This window comes from Procambarus clarkii, chromosome 61 (assembly GCF_040958095.1).
Source record: "Procambarus clarkii isolate CNS0578487 chromosome 61, FALCON_Pclarkii_2.0, whole genome shotgun sequence".
NCBI lineage: Eukaryota > Metazoa > Arthropoda > Malacostraca > Decapoda > Cambaridae > Procambarus > Procambarus clarkii.
Genome location: NC_091210.1, coordinates 12,835,386 through 12,852,787, shown reverse-complemented (window position 1 = coordinate 12,852,787; position 17,402 = coordinate 12,835,386). Strand labels below are relative to the sequence as shown.

General features: G+C 45.4%; 1 protein-coding gene across 4 annotated transcripts in view; it reads left to right on the top strand.

Annotated features, from left to right (window-relative positions):
- Positions 1–1,358: 1,358 nt before the first annotated feature.
- The window catches only part of LOC123774400 (sedoheptulokinase), an 88,095-nt gene continuing 72,051 nt past the window's right edge, over positions 1,359–17,402 (top strand). For 2 of the 4 annotated variants that reach the window (XR_011223413.1, XM_045768646.2), the window contains exon 1: positions 1,405–1,516. The gene's annotated coding sequence lies outside the window, so the exon portion shown is untranslated. Of the gene's footprint in view, positions 1,517–17,402 lie in introns of all 4 variants that reach the window. The other 2 variants (XM_045768649.2, XM_045768647.2) reach the window with 2 other exon arrangements.

The following is a 17,402-nucleotide window of genomic DNA, read 5'->3' as shown; positions in this document are numbered from 1 at the left end:
TGGCAATATGAATAGAGAGTCGCTCAGGAACTTGAGTGCACATTTCACACCAAATTTGACATTTGCGGAACCAGCTTGGCGTTCATATCTCTTAAACAAAAACAACTTAGCCGGAGAAAGTTCAGAGGTACCCTATGCCAGCAGACTAGTCCCAGGCTAGGCTGTATATGAGTTAGGAGGAAAGACTTTTTGTATTATTATTTTCTACCACAGACGTTGCCACACATTTACACTGCTAACAAGCATATATACATTTTCTTCTGTCTTCTTTTCTTCTGGACAGGGTGAGAGATTTGTCAAACATGCAGTTCAGGGATTTATTGAACAATCAACCACAGAAGGTGATTGTAGTGCTTTTAAAATGCTAGGCTAAGCTACATACGTAAACACATAGATACACAGAACCAATCTCACGTCACTGGAAGAGAGTAGAGAATCATGACATGATCATCACATTAGAAGTTATCAGGACAATAGTAATTAAGAGCAGATCAAACCAGACCATTTAGCATGGTTAGCATATATATATATATATATATATATATATATATATATATATATATATATATATATATATATATATATATATATATATATATATATATATATATATACACTCAAACAAAAGGTACGCAAGTAGAAGCAGTGTACCCCCAATGAGCCAAGTATGGAGACATTAATGTTTGTCTCAGATCAGTGAAAAGATTAGAATAGTATAAACAGCCTCCGTACACTGTTTCAAAGCAGGTAGAGCAGAGGCCAATAAACTTGTAAACATTCAGTCAACCGAGGACTAACAGGCCAGACCAAGAGCTGGAGCTCATCCCACCGCAAGTACAACTAGGTGAGCACATCACATTACAAACACCAGACATGTCGATTACATTAAATGTACATCTCCAATTACCTCCAGAATTTATTTCTTTACCAACCTCAATTATTTTAGTATTATATGTATTATAATACATATATACATATAGACAAGCATAATGTCATTAATATTAGTCCTTAGCTATTAATTAGAATATAATTTCCACTGATTATAAAGTCTTTGAGAAGAGGTTTAGTGAGGATCCGTTGAGGTAGCAACTGTGGCTACATAACCAGCCTCCCCCCAGGCCTATAAGGCCTAAGGCTGCCTGCTCCTCCACAACTGCACATTAAACCAACAAACAAATGAAACACACGGCAAGAATCAGCTGTTTGAGTTACCACCTAGAAAATAAAATCCGTTCTACAGTAGCGATAGTACAGGCTGGTGTAGGAGTATGAGGGGTAGATGCTAGAGCAAATAGCGTGTTGTAGAGTGTGTGTAGAGTACAGAAGAGTGTATATATGTAGAGTGAAGGTTGGAATTAATGAAGGTGTATAGTGGCAGCATCGATAGCCGGACTAGCGCGAGCCTGGCAGTGTTTACCGAACCTCAGTAGCGGCCGGACGTCGCGCCGGAGACCAAGTCCAAACCCCCTTTTTTGCTCCTTCACGGTTATCCGCCCCTTTCTTCTCCGCTAGCCAGGTCAGTTATCACCCTCTCGAGGCCACTCATCATGTCACCCATTAGGAAAGGGGGAGCTGTCATATTAGCGACCAGGGGGGGGGAAGGAAGAGGGGTAGTGCCAAATAGTGGCACTGTTGTTCTTCACGTCGTGAATGGATGTCTGCAGCTGGGCACTCGTTTTCTGAGGGCCGTGATGGCCCTGGTGACAGGAGTGGCGTGGACAGGCCTGATTGACGGGTGCCAGGCAGCTGTACAGTCAGAGGAAGCGGTCTTAGCTATGGTCCAGCTGGTTTCCCCTTTGGCACTATGGCTGGGGGTGAGTTAGTGTGTGGGGCTCAGGTGTGTGTTGTTGTTCAGGGGTCTGGTCAGGTGTGTGTGTGTGTTGTTCAGGGGTCTGGTCAGGTGTGTGTGTGTGTGTTGTTCAGGGGTCTGGTCAGGTGTGAGTGTGTTGTTCAGGGGTCTGGTCAGGTGTGTGTGTGTTGTTCAGGGATCTGGTCAGGTGTGTGCGTTGTTCAGTGGTTTGCTCAGGTGTGTGTGTGTGTTGTTCAGGGGTCTGGTCAGGTTTGTGTGTGTGTTGTTCAGGGGTCTGGTCAGGTGTGTGTGTGTGTGTTGTTCAGGGGTCTGGTCAGGTTTGTGTGTGTTGTTCAGGGGTCTGGTCAGGTGTGTGTGTGTTGTTCAGGGGCGTGGTCAGGTGTGTGAGCGTGTTATCCAGGTGTCTGTTCAGGTATGTGAGGGAGTTGTCCACGTGTACAATATTACTCCATTTTTTTCGACCATTCCCGTAGGAAATGTCACAACAATTTATCCAGACAGCGGATGTTGTCTCCCTCTGTGTCCACGTAATGGACACAGCTCACCGCGGCTATCTTAAGAGATTAAAGAATATATATTGCCTCGACAACTGGCACTTGCTAGAACATAACCGGGGGCCTGACGGCTGAGTGAACAGCGCTCGGGGTTCGTAGTGCTAAGCAGTTCGATCCCCGGCGGAGGCTGAAACAAATGGGCAGAGTTTCTTTCACCCCTGATGCTGCTGTTCAGAGTCTGTTCAGCTAGCAGTAAATAGGTACCTGGGAGTTAGACAGCTGTTGCTTCCTGGGGGTGTGTAACAAAAAAGGAGGCCTGGTCGAGGACCGGGCCGCGGAGACGCTAAGCCCCGAAATCATCTCAAGATAACCTCAAGATAACGGGTGATCGTTCCAGTTATCATAATGTTAGTTAAATTTAATGTGGTTTATTTTGTACTGGTGGCAAAGGGTTGTAAGGTTTATGTGACAGGTTTAAGAACTTAAGAATTCAGAAAACTCCGGAATGCCTTTTGGCCTATACGTGGAAGCTCATATTTACATATTCAAAATAATTTATATATGTCTAACCTACGCTTGAAACAATCTAGTGATACCACGTTGATTATATTACCCGGTAATATATGCTATTAAGCAGGCGATGAGTCACAATAACGTGGCTAAAGTTGACCAGACCACACACTAGAAGGTGAAGGGACGACGACGTTTCGGTCCGTCCTGGACCATTCTCAAGTCGATTGCTATTAAATGCTATTGAATCATATGCTATTAAATCGACAGCCCTGCATCAAAGTATAGAAACCACATCCGTTTCGGTTTCAAGCGTGGGTTGGACATGTTTATGAGTGGGATTGGGTGGTTATAGATAGGAGCTGCCTCGTATGGGCCAATAGGAGCTGCCTCGTATGGGCCAATAGGAGCTGCCTCGTATGGGCCAATAGGAGCTGCCTCGTATGGGCCAATAGGAGCTGCCTCGTATGGGCCAATAGGAGCTGCCTCGTATGGGCCAATAGGAGCTGCCTCGTATGGGCCAATAGGAGCTGCCTCGTATGGGCCAATAGGAGCTGCCTCGTATGGGCCAATAGGAGCTGCCTCGTATGGGCCAATAGGAGCTGCCTCGTATGGACCAATAGGAGCTGCCTCGTATGGACCAATAGGAGCTGCCTCGTATGGGCCACTAGGCTTTCTACAGTTATCTTGTTCTTATGTACTATTGTCGTCGTTTCTTCACTTTCTGATGTGTGTTTTGGCTGTATCTTTCAGCCACGTTATTGTGACTTGTCGTCTGCAATAGTCCAGTCCCTAAACCAGTATTTACCCAGGTCTTTCCTAAATCTACACATATCCAAGTTATATCCACTATTTAGTGTTGTATTTCGTGTTTTTCGGATAGTCTGATGTATCAGTAATAATTATTTAATAATTTCCAAATGTAACAATGAATAAAAATACTCTTTACTTTGAAAGAAGTGTCGCAGAAAGAGTTAGCCAACCAAACAGCTTTAATTTGTTTATAAATTTTGTCTTGAGGGGCGAGTATATGCATCCCGTTCTCGCACTTTCGTATAGTCAATATTGACTTATTAAATACGTGCATATGTGACATACTAAACATACTAGTTTACCTTGAAAAGCTTCATAGAAAACACCGACCTTACCTAACCTTCTTAGTATGTTAAGATAAACATCTTATTGCTTCGTAATTACAATTATTACTTAACCTATTATAGGTATAGGTTAAGTAATAATTGTAATTACGAAGCAATTGTCGTCTTTTATTATAGGTATAGGTTAAGTAATAATTGTAATTACGAAGCAATAAGATGCTTATCTTAACATACTAAGAAAGTTAGGTGAGGTCGGTGTTTTCTATGAAGCTTTTCAAGGTAAACTAGTATGTTTAGTATGTCTCACATGCACGTATTTAATAAGTCAATATTGACTGTAAGAAAGTGCGAGAACGGATTGGTACATTGGGCAGCACCACACATCCTGAACAACTGTTGTTGGGTCTGTATGATGCAATGCGAGTTCATTGAGAACGCGGAAGATTCTCACAAGAATGTCCCTTGAACTTAACTCTGATGCGACCAACACTGCCTTTGAATAGCGACGCAACAATTACTAGGATACCTTACCTTGAGATTTCGGAGCTTAGCGTCCCTGCGGTCCGGTCCTCAACCAGGCTTCCTCGTTACTGGACTGGTCAACCAGGCTGTTGGGTGTACAAGGGGCCTGACCAGGGGCCAGATTCACGAAAGCACTTACGCAAACACTTACGAACCTGTACATCTTTTCTCAATCTCTGGCGGCTTTGTTTACAATTATTAAACAGTTAATGAGCTCCGAAGCACCAGGAGGCTGTTTATAATAATAACAACAGTTGAATGGCAAGTTTTCATGCTTGTAAACTGTTTAATAAATGTAACCAAAGCCGTCAAAGATTGCTGAAAGATGTACACGTTCGAAAGTACATGCGTAAGTGCTTCGTGAATCTGGCCCCAGGTTCGCAAGTGCTTGCGTCACTGCTTCGTGAATCTGGCCCCAGGTTCGCTGTTGTTCAACACTGGCCATGCAGATTTATATTTTGCAGTTGGCTTCGTTCTCTACTCACATTCGGGAATCCTGGGTTCGATTCCCGGGCGGGACAGACATGGTTGGTCACGTGTTCCTTCACCTAATGCCACTGTTCACCTAGCAGTAATTAGATACCAGGTGCGCTAAAACAGGAGCGAGAAACGTGGGGAAAGGAGGAAACTCTACTTCCATTTAAAACTTTGACCCAAATATCACAGTAACAAGGTTATTGTGAATAACCGAACTCACTCAAGGGCTCACCATAGCCCGTGCTACATGAACATTTCGTTCTGATTAGCTAAATCTAAAACAACAACAATAGTGATCACAAGGAAATCAGATTTAGCATAGAATGGATTAGATTTGTTAGAGAGGATTAGGTTAAGGTGCCAGATTTTCCAAAAAGCTGATTTTAATTGACTAAGATATTTCTTGTGGAATAGATTGGATAGACAATCGATAGATAGGGAGCCGGTCGGCCGAGCGGACAGCACAGAGAAACAATGGGCAGAGTTTCTTTCACCCTATGCCCCTGTTACCTAGCAGTAAAATAGGCACCTGGGTGTTAGTCAGCTGTCACGGGCGCCTCCTGGGGGTGGAGGCCTGGTCGAGGACCGGGCCGCGGGGACACTAAATTCCCGAAATCATCTCAAGATAACCTTCCATGTCAAGAAGACATGGGTATGGGGGACAGGCCGGTCTTGGAGCGAGGCGAACTTGGGTTTGAGTAACATTAAATTGCAGTGATTTTAAGTTATCTTCCGGAGTTTATATCCCGCCCAATTTTTGTATCGTCGGCAAATTGGCAACTGTTGCATAAACCCAAATCTAAATCATTTATATATAATATAAATAACAGAGGTCCCAGGATGCCTTGAGGCACTCCACTTACAACAGCTTCCCGTTGTGACGTAACTCCAGTTACACTCACTCTTTGTTTCCTTGTGTATAACCTTACCCCTAAACCAACTTATGTAAACAACGCTTCTCTGCTCCTCCTTGGCAGAAACTAAAAGGCAACATTGTAGGGAAGCCACTCGAATGTTTACGTAGTAAGTTTATTTTTAAGACAGCAGCACCCCAGTTCCGTGGGCCTCTGATTTGAATCGAGCCCCCCCCCCCCATATAAATAGGCCTTTTGCAGTCGACTTGTTTCTTACGTTGTTGTTATAAATTCGGCTACTCAGAACAAGTTGCAAGTAGCACGGGCTATGGTGAGCCCCTAGTGGACTTACCTGGCACAGGAGCGGGGCAAGTAGCACGGGCTATGGTGAGCCCGTAGTGGACTTACCTGGCACAGGAGCGGGGCAAGTAGCACGGGCTATGGTGAGCCCGTAGTGGACTTACCTGGCACAGGAGCGGGGCAAGTAGCACGGGCTATGGTGAGCCCGTAGTGGACTTACCTGGCACAGGAGCGGGGCAAGTAGCACGGGCTATGGTGAGCCCGTAGTGGACTTACCTGGCACAGGAGCGGGACAAGTAGCACGGGCTATGGTGAGCCCGTAGTGGACTTACCTGGCACAGGAGCGGGGCAAGTAGCACGGGCTATGGTGAGCCCGTAGTGGACTTACCTGGCACAGGAGCGATGCAAGTAGCACGGGCTATGGTGAGCCCCTAGTGGACTTACCTGGCACAGGAGCGGGGCAAGTAGCACGGGCTATGGTGAGCCCGTAGTGGACTTACCTGGCACAGGAGCGGTGCCTAGGTGTTGTTTCTTACGTTCTTGAGCTAATTTATACTATGTTGGATCTTTCATCCTAAACCCTTTATCTATGATGACAATCTCCAACAAGTTTCACAATACCCAACACGCTTTGATACCGCTTAATATTCACCAGGCTATCGCTTTTAACATTTGAAAACTCACCGGGATTTTCCACTTAATTTGGCATGGCGTTATTCATCCCATGCTTCGGATAATGTTTGTTTTTTGAAGAAAATCAATACATAAATTGACTATTTAATTTCACCTTTCACCGAAACCTTCACGATTTCGTACAGGAAGTTTGGAATTGATTCGTATCCTATTAATTTTCCCGAAGTGCCGCTGAGAATTGACGGATTGTGAGGTAATATGCCCTCATATCTGGCCAAGATGTACACTATATGGAGCCCATAATTGGGATTCTTGTCCCTGGCTGGGATATGAATCCAGTCTGCTTCTCTACGCTTTCTTACGGGCTATTCATGCCCGTGCCACCTCTTGGGTAGCTTAATCTTTATCAATCATCAATCTACGTGTAATCCCTACTGGCTGAGACAGAAAAGCGAAGAGTGGACATGTGCGGACTGCATAGGCTGACTTTGGTGTAAAGATCCACGCAGCCAGTGGGATAAACCACGGGAGACATCTCCCGTCACGCAGGGTACATTCGCACCTCCACAGATCTAGTATCTTGCTCTTGATACTGGTAATGGCTCAAAAGGGCCACCACTTACGGGCTATTCATGCCCGTGCCACCTTTTGGGTGGCTTAATCTTCATCAATCAATCAGCTTTTCTGTCTCAGCCAGTAGGGATTACACGGAGGTGGACATGTGCGGACTGCCTAGGCTGACTTTGGTGTAAAGATTCACGCAGCCAGTGGGATAGACCCCAACCCAAAGCCCATATCACGCCCTCTGTAACACGCTCTAGCTATATGTACCATCTCTTGTCCTCCCTCACTGCTAACATGATCTAACATGCAGGCGAGGAGTCACAATAATGTGGCTAAAGTATGTTGACCAGACCACACACTAGAATGTGAAGGGACGACGACGTTTCGGTCCGTCCTGGACCATTCTCACAATCGACTTGAGAATGGTCCAGGACGGATCGAAACGTCATCGTCCCTTCACATTCTAGTGTGTGGTCTGGTCAATATGAGCAAACATCGTCCTTGAACGTAGCCGTTTATCTTTTAATTCAGCAACCAGGAGTCACGTGCACACCTACAGTTGATATTAGCACAGCTCGAGATAAGGGCTCCAGCCAGACGTGGCTAGTATCCGACCGGAAATGATGATAGGTTGGTTGATCATGCTATCATGCGTGATTATCATACTCAAAGAGAAGGGGCTAAGCTAGCAAAACTACTCTCTCAACATGTGTTTTCATTAAGTTGTTGAATTAGGGTCAAGGCGTTCCCGTGTGGGGCGTAAAGTGAAAAGTCTTGGGACAACCACGCCCTGAAGGTACACCTCTGGCAGGGCAGGAGACAGAGGCCCACCACGCCCTGAAGGTAGACCTCTGGCAGGGTAGGAGACAGGGGCCCACCACGCCCTGAAGGTACACCTCTGGCAGGGCAGGAGCCCGGGGCCCAACACGCCCTGAAGGTAGACCTCTGGCAGGGCAGGAGCCAGGGGCCCACCACGCCCTGAAGGTACACCTCTGGCAGGGCAGGAGACAGAGGCCCACCACGCCCTGAAGGTAGACCTCTGGCAGGGTAGGAGACAGGGGCCCACCACGCCCTGAAGGTACACCTCTGGCAGGGCAGGAGCCCGGGGCCCAACACGCCCTGAAGGTAGACCTCTGGCAGGGTAGGAGACAGGGGCCCACCACGCCCTGAAGGTACACCTCTGGCAGGGCAGGAGCCCGGGGCCCACCACGCCCTGAAGGTAGACCTCTGGCAGGGTAGGAGACAGGGGCCCACCACGCCCTGAAGGTACACCTCTGGCAGGGCAGGAGCCCGGGGCCCAACACGCCCTGAAGGTACACCTCTGGCAGTGCAGGAGCCAGGGGCCCACCACGCCCTGAAGGTACACCTCTGGCAGTGCAGGAGCCAGGGGCCCACCACGCCCTGAAGGTACACCTCTGGCAGTGCAGGAGCCAGGGGCCCACCACGCCTTGAACGCACACCAGGAACCCACACCTTCCCGGCGCCTCTCGAAGGATCCGGCGCCATACACCAACCCTGGTAGAAGATCCAATCGGAAAACTGAAAAATCGATCAAGCTTGGCGTGACCGCAGGAGAGGGATAAGTGCGCCAGGTGAAGCATCAATCCGGGCCGTTAAAGAGGAATGCCTGACGGCAGCATCCGCAGTTACAGCCCCGCTCCTGTGCCAGGTAAGTCCACTACGGGCTCACCATAGCCCGTGCTACTTGGAACTTTTTGTTCCCAGTAGCTGAATCTATAACAACAACAACGGCAGCATCCACACGGGAGACGTCTCCCGTCACGCAGGGTGCAGTCGCACCTTTACAGATCTCCAGTATCAGCTATTGATACTGGTAATGGCTCAAAAGGACCACCACTTACGGGCTATTCATGCCCGTGCCACCTTTTGGCTGGCTTATTCTGCATCAATCAATCAATCGGCAGCATCCAGACCTAATGGTAACAGACGCGACCGTTTTAGGCTGAGTCTGATGTCTCCTGATCAACTTTGTGTGTGTGTGTGTGTGTGTGAAGATGTTTGGTCAGGCATGTCTGAGCAGGCAACTTTGCCTAAGCATTTGTATAACTAGAGATATAACCAAACTGACCCACTAGGGGATATTAACAAAATTGAAATAAAAACTACACCTATATAGCCTACTGTACACTATAACATCAAAGCTAGTCACGACAATATACAGTACTTTATAGCATTGTAGTATATCAAGCTGTATTTCTGTAGTGCGTTATATAGCTAGTGTCTCGCGTTAGCGTACATGCTGACCCCTGTTCAGCATAAGAACAAGGTAACTGCAGAAGGCCCACCGGCCCACACAAGGCAGCTCCCGATTATATCCACCCAATCTGACTCATATACATCCAACCTACGCATGAAATAATCAAGCAGCAGAATACCTTCAAGCAGCAGCACCTTCAGCAGCAGAATAGGCTGTTGTGGTAGCCTATTCTTAATTGTAGCTCAGTCGATTAAGGCGGTGTCTGGGATGCTCCCGGACGCAGGTTCGAATTCTCGTCACGGCCCTTGTGGATTTGTTCAGGCTGTTGTGTTTCCTGTCATGTCTGTCAAGGGGTTGGCAACACACCGCTTGTTGCCAAGCCTTGCTTCTGCTGCTGTCATTGACGGACAGATGGGTGTCGGGTAGCCATTTTGTGAGTCGCCAGACGGGGGGGGGGGGGGGGGGGGAGGGGGGATATTGGCTCCTCACCGACCTCTTATCTCCCATGTCACTATATATATTCGGGCCTCGGTGATGGGCTCTCCCTAAGTGATTGAAGCAAGTAGTTCGTAGCGCTCTTCCTGGCATCTGTGGTAGGTGTAGTACCACTTAGTACTGTGTAGTTCTACCTCACAGGCACTTCCAAAGGATGCGAGTCAGCATAGTCACAGTGTAGTCAGCAATAGTAGTCCACTAATTGCTCCAGTCAGCAATAGTAGCCTACTACAAAATGGGCACAATATCCAAAACTAACGTTGAATTGACGTTACTCTTTGCTATTATGTCCATTGAATAATAGTTCCAGTCACCATGAGCAGCCATCAATAGAGAGCGCCTTCAGATGTGGCACACGATCAGCTCAGAACGAACATACTCTGGTGAACAGACCACACACTAGAAGGTGAAGGGACGACGACGTTTCGGTCCGTCCTGGACCATTCTCAAGTCGATTGTGACTTGAGAATGGTCCAGGGCGGACCGAAACGTCGTCGTCCCTTCACCTTCTAGTGTCTGATCAACATACTTTAGCCACGTTATTGTGACTCCTCGCCTGCATACGCGGGTGACGTCACTGGTCATATATTGTATAACTATATTATTGTCGTGTATTGATGTACAGTGCTGGATCCAAGTGAACTTAGTGCGTCTGTGATTCGATCTTTTGCTCATCAATGATTGTAGCATTGTTTATCCTAATTTGTTGCACTAGAACTTCTGTAAGTCTGAAGGCAGAGTCGTTTCATTAGCAGAATGAAGATATAAATGATTGTTTTATTAAAATACACACACTCTGCCTCAGTGCTTTTGGAACTATATTCATCCCGTGCTGGTCTAATACATTTTTGAACACATCACTTTTACAAACTATATCAAATAGATGTTTCTTGTGGTTGTAGTGGAAATTTGCTGGTTAAGAAAATTTGAATGGTCCCCAACGATCGAGTGATCGTCTCACTAGTGAATGGTTATGTATGGTGAATGGTACGCACCTAGTTGTGCTTGCGGGGATTGAGCTCCGGCTCTTTGGTCCCGCCTCTCAACTGTCAATCAACTGGTGTTCAGGTTCCTGAGCCTACTGTGCTCTATAAAATCTGCATTTGAAATTGTGTATAGAGTCAGCCTCCACCACATCACTGCTTAATGCATTCCATTTGTTAACTACTGACACTGAAACAATTCTTTCTAATGTGTCTGTGGCTCATTTGGGTACTCGGTTCCAACCTGTGTCCCCTTGCTCGTGTTCCACCCGTGCTAAAGAGTTTGTCGTTGTCCATCCTGTTAATTCCCCTGAGAATTTTGTAGATGGTTATCATGTCTCCCCTTACTCTTCTGTTTTCCAGGGATGTAAGGTTCAGCTCCCTTAGCCTCTCCTCGAAGCTCATGCCTCTCAATTTCGGGACCAGTCTGGTGGCATACCTCTGAATCTTCTCTAACTTTGTCTTGTGTTTAACTTGGTATGGAGTGTACCTAGTTACCTGTTACACAGGTAACAGTGTTTATCTGTGTACGCCAGGGGGGGGGGGGGTGAGCCCTGCTAATGCAGGTTCGAATCCTCGGTCATTGAGTTCTTAAGTGACACACACACGAATGTCAATAAAGGAAGCTCTTTATTTTAAATTCACGTGTGTCGTGAGGACTTGATTCCTGTTTGAGTAAATGTTGAATAATTAATGACTCAATGGTGTTATTGCCTCATCAGTGTCCTGAGTGTTAATATGTCATTGGACGTATTGCAACACAATTGGTGTGAAGTGAGTTTTGTGTTGGGTTCCTCGCCGTCAGAGATCGTCAACAAGTTTCTGCAGGAAGTGGAAAACTTGCCGAGTTATGGATAGGCTTTCGGGCCTGCGGGGCGCTCAAAGCAACAGCCTCGCTGATAACAAGTTATCACAAGCCTGTCCAGGCCGGGCTTGGGGTGTAGAGGAACTTTAGGAACATACTCCAGGTACTGAAACAGGTTTTGATGTTACCCGTTGCACGTATTGGATAACATTGCACTACTAGAGACAGAGTGGTGCGGTTCAGTCTCCGTGGTGTAGTGGTAAGACACTCGCCTGGCGTTCCGCGAGCGCTTTGTCATGGGTTCGTATCCTGGCCGGGGAGGATTTACTGGGCGCAAATCCCTGTTAACTGTAGCCTCTGTTTAACTCAACAGTAAAATGTGTACTTGGATGAAAAAACGATTCTTCGCGGCGGGGATCGTATTCCAGGGACCTGCCCGAAACGCTACACGTACTAGTGGCTCTACAAGAATGTAACAACTCTTGTATATACCTCAAAAAAAAACAAATAGAATTATATAACACTACACACAGAAATCACAATAGCGTGATGCATCAAATGAACAAATCCACAAGGGCCGTGACGAGGATTATATAGAATTATATAGTTTTAAACGGATTCCTTGCATGTTTCCACGCTTGAGAAATTGAGAATTTGTTTGCTTGGAACGCGCAAAGTTTAGTCTTTCAGGCTTTTTTTGCCTTTAGAAAATTAGTTTTGTTTAGACCTCATTAACAAACTTTCCGTTGCGTCTGAGACAAATGTAATGCTGACTGTGCGTTGTTTCTTGGTACTAGGAGTTACTAGAGTTTATTACAGAAAAAAGTAACAAGAGGTATGTCACAGCACCCTGTCTAACTAAAATTTCCCAACGTCAAGAAATTGTCGTACTAAATTGCCCTTATCCTAACTTACAAGAGGACCCAGAAACAGAAAACGGGACAATGTCAATTTCGCGAAAGCTACTATTTTTCTAGCACGACACTTTTTTGGCCTAAGGTAGAGAGTATACGTCAAAATGCGACGTTCTGTTAGGAGGACGGATTGGTTCATGGCACGATTCGTTCCCGGACCAGGATTCACTAACCTGTCCACTGGCGAGATGGTGCCTCGATCATGGTGACTTAGTCAACTCTACTAATATTTCGCGTTTTTTTTTTTACATTTATCGTAACCAGCGTTACAAATTACATTTAAGCAGTTCGTAACGCTCTTCCTGGCTTCTGTGGTAGGTGTGGTACCACTTAGTACTGTGTAGTCTACCTCACAGTCACTTGTTAAGGATGAGAGTCAGCATAGTCACTGTCCACTTAGTACTGTGTAGTCTACCTCACAGTCACTTGTTAAGGATGAGAGTCAGCATAGTCACTGTCCACTTAGTACTGTGTAGTCTACCTCACAGTCACTTGTTAAGGATGAGAGTCAGCATAGTCACTGTGAAGTCCACTACAAATGGGCACAATATCCCTAAGTATTATAGTCTTGTGGGTTGGTTGGTGTCGTCGTCGTGGTCCTTCTCCACGGACAACCCAACCCACAACTCGGTAGAGTGCTTATACTAGGAGATCACCCTTGGCGCTTCTGGCTCTTGGAGAGGGGCTCAACGTCACACGTTTAGGGGATGCGGCTCCAACGCTTAGCCTCGTTGTCACGTGCACACACCCACTCGAGCCGCTGTGACTCCCCACTCTCTCCTTAGGTGATATGATCTCCTCAATCCCCCTTTGACTTATTAGTATTACCTTTTACCCTGTCCACAGCAGTGGTTCTTAGTTCTTTCTCTCTCTCTCTCTCCTTCTGTACTATTTCATGGGGAAGCCTCACTAGGACAAGGTCAAATACCAGCAAATTGGAATGCATTTACTGGACAAAGCACATACCGTGTTCCTCCCTCTCCACTCTCTTATTTCAGGCCTTCTGCCTTATTAAAACAGGTCTAACTTATCAATAAACATTGCTACTGTCGCTGGGCACACGACCAACTACAAGCAATCACTATGAACTGGCGTATATCGTGCTTACCACAGATTGTCTGGTCGAGGGCGCTTCCACGGCCCACAATAATGTCTCTGGGCGGCTCTTCTTGTCGACCAAGACTTGAGACCACAACGTTCCCAGCTCGATTCTACGATTCTACAGCTGGCACGTCTACACACTTCTCTTCTCTTCGAGATATACCACTAGGGGTTCCCTTCTGACGGGAGCTCGAACGGAGCGCAGCTTTCCCCTGCGATGTCTGGCACTCAAGTGAGGTCAAAACCCCTCCAGAAGCGAGCCTCACGCCTCCAGCAAAATGTCCACATCTCCTAGCCAGTCATTTATCTGTTTTCTTCTTCACTGCCCATAATCTCAAAATTGTTATATATATCCAAGTAACTATTTTACATATGTGTTACCACCTCAATATTTGCTAGACCTTCTAATCAGGTCAGGCTTGATGAATAACTCTCAAAGGAGGGAGACTCGTTTCTCCTGCAGGCTGAGATCATAACACTAAGTAACATTTATTCAACGTTACCGGGCAGATTTACTAGTGACAACCAGTGGCTCTCAAATTCTTTAGTCATATTACCCTTCTTCATATAGTGTACATATAAATGGCCTCTTACACTCTGCATTTAATAAAAATTTATAGCAACAATTTTTTTCTAGTTATTCCGCTCCCTTCTGGATATAACCCGCACACTGCCTCAAACTTATGCTCCTACATACTGGAAAAAAGGCGCCCCAGTTTGGGAACCTGTGTGTAACTACACAGTTTAGAGTTCTAAAGCACTGAGGGCGTCCGTAGCAAACCTTAGATTTCAGGATAACATCTTATCCTGAAATCTTATTCGGCGGAACTACTAAACTTTAATAACATACCAACTAAACAGCCATGATCAAAGTAAGAGGGATTTATGAATTATTATGTCGGCAGCTTGGCTCTGGGTATGTTTTTTTTTTATTATTATTATTTTCTACCACAGACGTGGCCACATATTTACAGTGCTAACTAGCATATATACATTTTCTTCTGTCCTCCATGGACAGGGTGAGAGATTTGTCAAGCATACAGTTCAGAGATTTATTGAACAACCACAGAAGGTGATCGTAGTGCTTTTAAAATGTTAGGCTAAGCTGCATACGTAAATACATAGATTTATGAATGCATTAATGTATGGTGGTTGATAATCGTATCAAACGATATATGGGCTCATCATACTCTGGCTAAACCTTTCCAGTATTGTAATATATTACGATTAACATATCGTTCACAATCGACTTGAGAATGGTCCAGGACGGACTGAAACGTCGTCGTCCCTTCACTTTCTAGTGTGTGGTCTGGTCAACATATCGTTCATTGGATTACTGGAACAATAGTAACCTACAGATGGTAAACATTATTTTTAAATATTGTATTCTTAAATGGGCGTTAAGAGTGTGAGTGCGTTGGGCTCTCTCTCACACTGGAAACGTTAGCGGTGGGTGTTACCAGTGGGATGATCAATCAGGTTGTTAGTACATCTTCTAGCCTTGAGAATGCATCAAATGTTGATTATCTTGCGTGAACGTCTTCCACCCGGAGCAAGTTTTAGTAATAGATCACTTCAACAATTTCTCCCACGGAAGTGTTGTTGTTAAAACCTTCATTGTTTTAATGAGATCCCAGCTCTCTGTAATTCAAATTCATGCATGTTGAGACAATAAAATACATCTCAAAGGGATAGAGTAGCTTAGGCTATTTCTACCCCCCCCCCCCAAATCTGTAATCTCGATGCTCTGTCAAAATTTCCATGACGAGGCTGCCTGATAGCCAGGAAGATCGTAATTCAGAAACTGGATTATTTTAGATTTGCTAGAAATTTCACGAAGGTCCCAACTATTCCCGGATGAGGTTCGATAGTCATTTGGGATGGTGTAGGACTCGGAGGACCGCCTTCCCCCTTTTTTTCCCCAGAGTGTGCAGTGAAGGGGTTAAATCGTTATCTGGTCGTGGGGGAGGCGCCGACATTCCTGTCTGGAACTCTCACGTCTCTCGGGTCAGCACATGTTCCACTATATAATATTATGACCTTGACCGGGTTTTGTTGAAGGTGCTGTCCCGCATTTTACCGTCGGCTGCAGTTTACTGGCTTATATTAACATGCTCAGACACTTAAGCATTTACGCAGCTACCCAAGGCTATAAAAAAAGGGTTACAGCATCAAAAGCTAGCTATGTGATACACGGCTACCCTACGGCCTAGACTATATGAAGGGTTGTATAGTGTGTCAAGAGATGTGATACTAGGGTCCCTAGTCATTTATACACCTATCTTAGACTATACGAAGCGTTATATAGTGTGTCAAGAACTTCATACGTGACACACAGCTACCCTAGAATATATGAAGAGCTACATTGTATGAAAATCAAACGTTGAATCACATGAGATATTCGTGTTTGGTGTTCTGGTAGCAAGTTGTAATGTAGTTCTGTTAGTGCAGAGTTCAGCCAATTGTTGAACTTGACATAGTTTATGTACAAGTATTATTTCTATATAGTCTACAAGCTGCTGCAGTGCATTCTGTTGAGTGTACTGAACCATCGGTGTAGACACAGTGCTTGTGAGAGCTTTGGTGTTTTAATAGAGGTATTTGTTTCAGGCGCGACTGCTTTTGGATGAGCAAGACTGTCATTACCCTTGATGATAGGCGTTCAGTATCATGGCATAGCATAGTTAATTATAGGTGCAAGGCATGATAATCAACACGGATGTAATAAACACGTAGTCTAGCATATATAATACTGTACTAATATTCTTACCGGTAAGTGACTTAAGTGGTTTTAAGTGTTTTAACCTATGATGTAAGTCGTTTACAATGTCACTGTTGATACCTAATCCAAGGTATTTGGGCTGTCCACATGTTTGTGTGTTCGTTGTTGACTGTAAACGCCTGAGGGACCTGTCGTTGCTTTGTGGGGATGAAGAACTCTGAGTTTTGTTATAGAGATAATAGTACCACATTCAGTGCTGTTAGCGGCAAGAGAATCAGGCAGAGCTTGCAATCGAGTTTTTGAATTTGCAACAGTACATAATTTGACACATGTCATCAGCATAATAGATGACAGCTTCACCAGCTAGTGTGGGATTGTCAATTAATTTGTGCATCAAGAGATTGAACACAATCGACTTGAGAATGACCCAGGACGGACCGAAACGTCGTCGTCCCTTCACCTTCTAGTGTGTGGTCTGGTCAACAGAGTGAACAGTGTTGGACTAAGCACAAGTTGGGTACTGAGGTGCACCCAACTTTAAGAGCGCAGAATTATTACTTAAAAATGACTGAGGCGGTTCTATTACTCAAGTACCCCCTGAGTCATGGTAACTCCAAACGAGGCTAGTTGTGCTGTGGAGAGAGTTATGTTTGTTGTATCGAAAACAGTTTGGAAATCAATAAATACCGCGTTAGAGCTTGGTCTCTGCCTAATGAAATATTCAGCAAAGGAATTTTGAAGGTTGCTCCCAAGAAAACCATACAGATTATGCGTAACAGTTTGGGTTCTAATTTGAAGTATTAACCGACATATATTACAGGAATAAATACAGGCCCATGGAATAAATGGTAAAATATTTTAATGGATAAAACAATGGTTGAAGGAGAGAAAACAAAGGGTCGT